Source organism: Dasypus novemcinctus, chromosome 10 (genome assembly GCF_030445035.2).
Source record: "Dasypus novemcinctus isolate mDasNov1 chromosome 10, mDasNov1.1.hap2, whole genome shotgun sequence".
NCBI classification, from domain to species: domain Eukaryota; kingdom Metazoa; phylum Chordata; class Mammalia; order Cingulata; family Dasypodidae; genus Dasypus; species Dasypus novemcinctus.
The window spans coordinates 5,347,140-5,355,332 of NC_080682.1; the positions used below are offsets into that span (position 1 = coordinate 5,347,140).

Consider the following 8,193-nt stretch of genomic DNA (forward strand, 5'->3'; position numbering starts at 1 on the left):
GGTTTCTATCCAATTGGTCAAGTCTTCTTTTGTGCTTGTCAATAGTTTAAAATTTTAAAAAAATTTCTTTGTATACATCTTAAATAATTCTTGTTATACCTACTCCTAACCTTTTTTCTTCTTTTTGAAAAGAATTACATGAGAATCAGTTCTTTTTTTCCCCCCTAATATAGCTTCTAACTGGTTGTTTTTTGATACATATGAAAGCTATTGAATTTAAAAAATATATATTCTGCTCCCTTACTGATTTATTTTATTACTTATAATAGTTTTTCAATGGCTTATTTGTACCCACCCCCAGTATATAAGCATATCATGTACAAATTGTAAGACTTTGCTTCTTTTCAGTATTTTTACACTGATTTTCTTTGGCTTTTCTAATTGTATTTGCTAGTAGTTCTGGAACAATTAAATAACGGTGGTGTTAAAAGCATACTAGCTTTTAGCGCACTTCAGTGGTGATAAGTTTAGTGTTTCTCCTAAGCATAAGGCTGGCTGAGATGATCTATTTGTCATGTTAAGGAAGTATCATCTACTCTTATTTTATTGAGTGTTCTGTCAAGGATTTTGTCAAATGTCTTTCCAACTATGGACAAAACCATTTGTTATACCCCCTGATCTGCTTGTGCTGACTAATATTACCATTTATGTTTCCTAGTATTGAAACATGCTTCGTCATAATGTATTTTTTTAAAAGATTTATTTATTTATTTATTTTTAAATTTCTCTCCCCTTCCCCGCCCCAGTTGTCTGCTCTCTGTGTCCATTTGCTGTGTGTTCCTCTGTGACCGCTTCTATCCTTATCAGCGGCACTGGGAATCTGTGTTTCTTTTTGTTGCATCATCTTGTTATGTCAGCTCTTGGTGTGTGCGGCGCCTTTCTTGGGCAGGCTGCGCTTTCTTTTGCACTGGGCAGCTCTTCTTGTGGGGAGCACTCTTTGCGCTTGGGGCTCCCCTATGTGGGGGACACCCATGCGTGGCAGGGCACTCCTTGCACGCATTGGCACTGCGCATGGGCCAGCTCCACACAGGTCAAGGAGGCCCGGGGTTTGAACCGCGGACCTCCCATGTGGTAGACGGACGCCCTATCCACTGGGCCAAGTCCGCTTTCCCATCGTAATTTATTATTATTTTAATGTGCTTCTGAATTCTGTTTGTTGATATTTTATTTTGGATTTCCCCCTTGATACATATGAGAGATATTTGTCTAAACCTTCATCAAGTTTTGGTATCAAAAAATAATTTGAGGGAAGTGGATGTGGCTCAACTGATAGAGCATCCACCTACCATATAGGAAGTCCAGGGTTCAAACCCAGGGCCTCCTCGCCCTTGTGGTGAGCTGGCCCATGTGTAGTGCTGCCACAGGCAAGGAGCGCCATGCCATGCAGGGGATGTGTCCCCTGTGTAGGGGAGCCCCATGTGCAAGGAGTGCACCCTTTAAGGAGAGCCACCCCATGCAAAAAAAGTGCAGCCCGCCCAGGATTGGCACCACACACACAGAGAGCTGATGTAGCAAGATGACACAACAAAAAGAGACACAGATTCCCGGTGCCGCCGTGAATGCAAGCAGACACAGAAGAACACACAGCAAATGGACACAGGGAGCAGACAATGGGGGAAGGGGAGGGGAGAAAAATAAATCTTAAAAAAAAAATTTGAGCCTGCCTTTTCGTCCTGTTTCTGGTATCCCCAACTTAGACACCAGGAGGCTGACAGGATATTCTGTAATTTCTGCCTTCAGCCTCCCTGCAGTACCCCTCACTTCAGTCTGACCAACTGCAGGCATGTGTACTGTGATGACAGCCTGGGCAGAGGAACTGTCTGAATCAACTATTTTGGAACTCTGGGGTCTAAAGGAACCATGTTGCTCCCAGAGAAGGACTAGAGGAAGAGGTTGGTAAATCTTGACAGTTTTGAAAAGTCACAAATAGATGGCTCCAGCTTTCAACAACAATAAAAACTAGTAATCCTAGAGGAGTAGATTTTCAGAGTCACGACTACATAATAATCAGAAAGTCCAGTTCTCAATAAAAAATTACAAATTCACAAGGAAATGGGAAAGTATGAGCTATCCACAGGAAATAAAAGAATTTTCTAAATACAATCCCAGAGAAAGCTCAAACATTGGCACTATTAGTCAATTAGTTGACTTTAAGTCAATTGTCTTAAATACGTTCAGTGAGTTAAAGAAATTCATATACAAAGAACTGAACTAAAGGAAATTAGGAAAATATTGTCCAAATAGAAATTATGGAAAGGAGCCAAACAAATTTTGGAGCTGCAAAATACAATAATTAAAATGAAAAACTAATTAAATGGAGTTAGCGGTAGATTTGAGCAGGCATAAGAAAGGATCACTGAACTTGAAAACTTGATAATTGAAATTATCCAATGTAAGGAACAGAAAGAAAAAAAATGAAGAAAAATGAACAGAACCAGAGGCACCTTGGAACACTGCCGAGCAAGCCAACATGCGCATCATTGAAGTTTCCAAAGAACAAGAGAGAGAAAGGGACAGAAAAAGAATTTGAAGAAATGATATCTGAAAATTTCTCCAATCCGATGAAAGAAATGAATATGTACATGCAGGAAGCTCAGTGAACTCCGAGCAGGATAGACACTAAGGGATCTTCATCAATATGCATTATAGTGAAAATGTCAAAATCCAAAGACAGAGAAGATTTTGAAAGCAAGACAAAAGTGACTTGTCACATACAAGGGATTCTCCAATAAGATTAACAGTGATTTCTCATCAGGAACCATGGAGGCTAAAAGACAATGGGGTGACCTATTTAAAGTCCTTAAAGAAAATAATTGTCAACAGAAATTCTACATCTGGCAAAATCATTTTTCAAAATGAAGGAGAAGAGTGTTACAGCTCTTTTAGAATTTGTCTAATAGGTCTTCTGGCTTTTGCTGGAAGGCCCTAAAAAAGAATAAGAAAAAAAAAAAAGGAAGGAGAAAACTACAGTAATTTAAACAGTGGCATTGGCATAAGTATAGACGTACAGACCAATGGAATAGAATTGAGAGTCTAGCATTAAATCCAAATCTACGGCTAACGGATTTTTTTTTTCCTTAAAGATTTATTTATTTTATTATTTATTTATTTATCTTCTCCCCATTGGCTTGCTTGCTGTCTGCTCTCTGTGTCCATTTGCTGCATGTTCTTGTGTGTCTGCTTGTCTCCCTTTGTTGCATCATCTTGCTGTGCCAACTCTCCGTGGGCACAGGCCAGCTTGCTTTCCTGGATGCAAACCCAGGGCCTCCTGTATGGTAGATGGGAGCCCAGTCGTTTGAGCCACAGCCGCTTCCTGCTAATGGATTTTTGACAGGGGTACCAAGTCCATACAATGGAGAAAGAATCATCTCTGGGACAACAGGAAATTCATGTGCAAAGAAACAAACGTGGATGCCTATTTCTCACCATATTCAAAAAATAATTCAAAGGCCAAGGATTTGAGTAGACATTATAAGGGTCAGTAAGTACATGCAAAGATACTCTATATCATTAACCATTAGATAAATGCAGATTAAAACTATAACAGATATGAATTGACACCCTCTAGGATGGTGTGGCAGTTTGAGATTATTTTGTGAATCCCAAAAAGAAAAAGATTGTTTGTAAACTAATCTATTCCTCTGGGTGGGACACCCTTTGACTGCATTAAATTCAGTCGAGATTGTATGCCCGCTGTTCAGAGTGACAGTCTTCACAATCTCCAAAATCCTGACTAGAATACTTGATAAGATTGCTTTAGGGCTTTTGATTGGACTAGGTCAGTGAAGCGCTGAGTGTGAGTAGAGTACAGCCCCTTGCTGGGTCTGGGTCTGATATAAACGGACTCATATGGACAGACAGAAAAAAAAGGGAGCTGGCGTATTTCACTCTGCAGTGTGTGAGAGAGGATCGCTGAAGCTCAGCCGCCTAACAGGCTGGGCTCTCAGCGCAGCTCAAGAGGAGACCAGCCTTGCTGTATGCCTGATAGCTGACAGCCGAACTTGGGAGGAGCGTGGAACAGCCAAGGCTGATATAGGCAGGCTGGAAAGAGACAGGCCCCCTGCCTGTCTCCAAGAGCTGAGCTCCGAGAGACGATAGCTTCTGGAGGGGAAGGGAGAGGTCTCCGCAGAGATTGGGGGCCATCTTGCTTCACACGTGACACCACCACCAGGACCAACAGCCGCCATCTTTGGTGAGAAACCATCTCTGCTGATGCCTCGATTTTGACATGTCATGGCCTTGGAGCTGTAAAATATTACCCCAAGTAATATTTATAATAGCCAACACATTTCTGGTACTCTGTGTTGGCAGCCCTTTGGTGAACTAAAACAGATGGCTGTTACATTGAAAAAAGAAAGTAGAAAATAGTAAGTGTTCATGAAAATGTGGAGAAATGGGAACCCTTCTCTGTTGTTGCTGGGAATGTAAAATGATGCAACCACTATGGAAGACAGTTGACACTGAGAAAATCAAATATAGAATTACCATATGATCTGGAAATTACACTTATAGTCATACAGCATCAAGAATTGAAAGCAGACACTTGGGCAGGTGATTGTACACCACTGTTCATAGTGACATTCTTCACAGGTTCCAAAAGCTGGAAGCAACTCAAGTGTCCATCAACAGATGGAAGGATAAACAGAAGGTGATATGCCCCCAAATGGAATACTATTCAGCCGTAGAAAGAGGTGAGATGGTGGTATACACCAAGATATGGTAGAAGCTTGAAGATAGTGAATAAAATAAGTTAGACACAAATGGACAAATTCGTATGATTTCTTTTATATTGAATATTCGTCATAAGCAAATTCATAGAGACAGAGAGCAGAATAGTGGTTATCCGGGGTGGTAGAGGGGGAATGGGGAATTATTGCTAAATGAATATATGCTTTTGGTTTGGGATGATGAAAACAGTCCAGAAATAGTTAATGATGAAAGTTGTACAGGATTGCCAATGAACCGAATATCAAAGAATTGTCCACTTAAAATGCTTGAAATCAATTTTGTTACAGATATTTTACTACAACTAAAAATTATATAAATTGCCATTTAAAAAATAATTTGAAAGTATTCTTTCTTGTTCTATGTTTAAAAGAGTTTGTTATGCAGCATTGAAATGAAAGATGTAGGAGCGTTTCCTTGTTGTTTTTAGCATTTATGGTTAAAAAGAACACCTAATGAATACCCCTGTATATATCTATTTTTGCAAACTTATGTCAGGTTTCCCATTAAATTAATTCCTAGAGGTGGAATTGCTATCAAAGAGTATCTGCAGTTTAAAGTTTGACCTATAGGCCCACAGGGGCCCCTCTACCCCACCCCACAAGGCTGACCCAGGTTCTGTACCCACCCCCAACAAGCAACAATCTGTCTTGTCTTTGCCAATCATAGTCAAAAGCAAAATGAAGCACACAAACTAGAAGAGCCAAAGAACTTCTTGACTACCATTTTAATCTTCATTTCTTTAACAGCAAGGTGGGGCGCCTTTTCATATGTTCACGGGTAATTGCATTTCTTTTTCCATGGTTTTCATATGTTTACGGCTAATTGCATTTCTTTTTCCATGGATTGATTGTTTACGTCTTTTCTACATTTTTCCAACTTGGCTTTTCCTTTCTTTTATTGCTTTTTAAGGGCTCTTGGTATATGAAGGATCCTTCACCATCCCGTGGGGGGTATGCTGTCATGTCATTCATGAAGCTTCCTGGTGAGGGGCTTTGTTATAAAGATTATGTAGTGAGTTGGCATCATTTCGGTTCAGGGCACTGGGCAGAGGCTGTCATGTGGGTGACTCAGTCTTGGGTCATAAAGAAAACTTAGAACTTGCCGGCCGATCACCCAGAACTAACTTGAGGAACTTGACTCAGTGACTCAACTCTTCTGTGTCCAGTTCCAACAAGCTCTTACAGGGCTGGAAAAAAACCACCAGCAGCTCAAGAATTCTCATTGATCTGAAACATACCAAAGATACACGTAATTCTGGTCATCAAAATTCATTTCCTGAGTAGGATCAGATGAAGTGTGGGTCTGTCCCTGATTAGTTCTTCGGAGAAGGAAAAGGAGATGCCCACAAATTTGGAAAGGCAGGATTTGGCTAGATTGCCCTGGAGTCTATTCACCACTGTGTTGCGGATTTCTGGAGGAAAACCTAAACGCTGAATTAAGATGCAAGAGAAGTTTTCTGACCTCTCCCTGTTGGCTTCCACCCCTGGGTGTGGCCAGGGCTGTAAAGCTGGAAATGCTAGCTGCTGGCTGATAGCTGCGGCAGGGCGGGAGTGCCGGGCCAAGTATCTGATCTGGGATCTCCTGTAAATAGTTTGGTGTAGCTCTGCAAACAGCTTTCAAATCAGACACAGCTATCAGGCCCCGACAGTTTCAGGTCCTTCTCTTTGGAACTTTTCCTGTTATCTGCACCCTGCCCCCGCCCCCTTCTCAAGCCCTCCTAGCGCATACTCAAGAAGCAGCATCCTGCTGAGTCAAATGAGTGGCTTAAAGATGCCCGATAAAACCCTGTGGGGAAGCAGGGCCCCGCGCTCTAGCAGATAGGCTTTCCCCTCTTCTGCTTATTGCATCTGCCTGGGTTTTGGCTCCCGGGGTGCTGGAGATGACAGCACAATTGCAGCATCAACAAATGGGGTTGGTTTCCCTTTCTGTAAGCCAGCCCTCCGGATGCCCGCTACGAGTGCTCCCATTCAGCCTGCAGAACCAGGCAGGGGCTCCGCCCATGGCCCCACGTTGTAGGTTAAGGACAAGAGGCTTGAGAGGTTGGGCAATTCACCCAAAGTCGAACGGCTGGGAAAGCTGAGTCCAAACCTCCCCAAGACAACCAGCCCACGGGCACGGCCCTCGGGAGGGCTTGGCCTGCTGATGCCTTCGCGAAACTGCCGAGACCCCCGACCTAGAGCGTCCGCTGCTGGCAGCCGCAAGGGCCACAGGGACACTGGGGCGTCCAGGAGGCTGAGAGACGGGGCCAGCCTTGGGGGTCAGAGGAGACTGCGCTGGGTCCCCTGAGAGGGTCCTGAAGGAAAGCGGGCCTCCCGGTGGGTGGGCCGGCCTGCGGGAAGGACGCCCAGGGACATTGCTCTCCAGGGACGGTGCGAGGGCGGGTGGTGACTGAAGCCGATCCTGCAGATGTTTCAGGAAGGACCCAGGGGCCACCCGCTGGTCGGGATAAGGGTCCCTTACTGCAATGCTGCGCAGCTGGGGCTTGGCGGGGGAGGCACTGCGGTGGCTTAGGCAGGGAGTGATTAGAACGGATTCGAGTCACTTTTGAGAAAGACCAGCAGGACAGCAGCCAGGACAGACAAGCTGGGGCGGGGCTGGAAGAGCAGGGGCTCAGGGGGCCGCCCTGCCTCTCCCTCTGGTGTGACTGTTCACCGAATGTTAACGCCCGGAGGCGAAATGGTGGCAGTGGGTCCATGTGTTGAGGCACCGACCTCGTGCCTGGGGACAACAAATGTTAGCTGTCACCTGGGTCCCAGCTGTTACCTGGGTCCCAGCTTTCTCAACAAAGAGATGACTGAGTGCCCTCTGCCCTGGACTGCTCGTCTAACTAGGTTAGATTTCTGACCTAGGAATATCACTGTTAAGGCTCAAAACCGAGGTACCTACGGAGCATCAGAATATTCACTAGGGAAGAGATTTGTTGCAAGAGAGGTTTCCTCGTGCTTGGGCTGAGCTGGAACGCCGTTGCATGCTGGCTAAAGCCATGGGCCTTCAGCCTTGGGGACTGGTTTCTTCCTGCCTCATTTGCCTTCATCATTTTATGTTTGCACGTTCGTGTTAAAATGCCAAGATGCTTAATGATCGCCTAAGAGAAACGTACCTTAAGTTGGCGGAGGTGACTTAGTAACGGCTTCAGGTAACCAACCAAGGAACATTCTCTTCCAAATGTCAATAGACATTGAAGACAGGAAGATCTACGACACCGGTGAAACCCCGAAGAGGTAACTTAATGTCAAAATTGGGGTAGAGCTAACAATGAGCTCACCAACCAGAGGTAGGGGTCCGCTAAAGAAACTGGGGATTTGGGACTTGAACATTTTAATTTGCTGACCCGTTTGGAATCTGAGAAAGGGAATCCAAAAACATAATTTATGTGTCTGATTATTTAAAGCATGGCGCTGGAAATGCTCGTGCCCTGTTCAGGAATTTAAAAAGCAAGCAATTTAGCTTACGTAGATTACTAGA

At 44.0% G+C, this 8,193-nt stretch overlaps 1 non-coding gene across 1 annotated transcript; it reads left to right on the forward strand.

Annotated features, from left to right (window-relative positions):
* Nucleotides 1–2,866: 2,866 nt before the first annotated feature.
* On the forward strand, nt 2,867–2,928 carry LOC111764357 (U7 small nuclear RNA). Its single transcript, XR_002796985.1, has one exon. It is a non-coding gene; the product is annotated as a U7 small nuclear RNA (small nuclear RNA).
* Nucleotides 2,929–8,193: the final 5,265 nt, after the last annotated feature.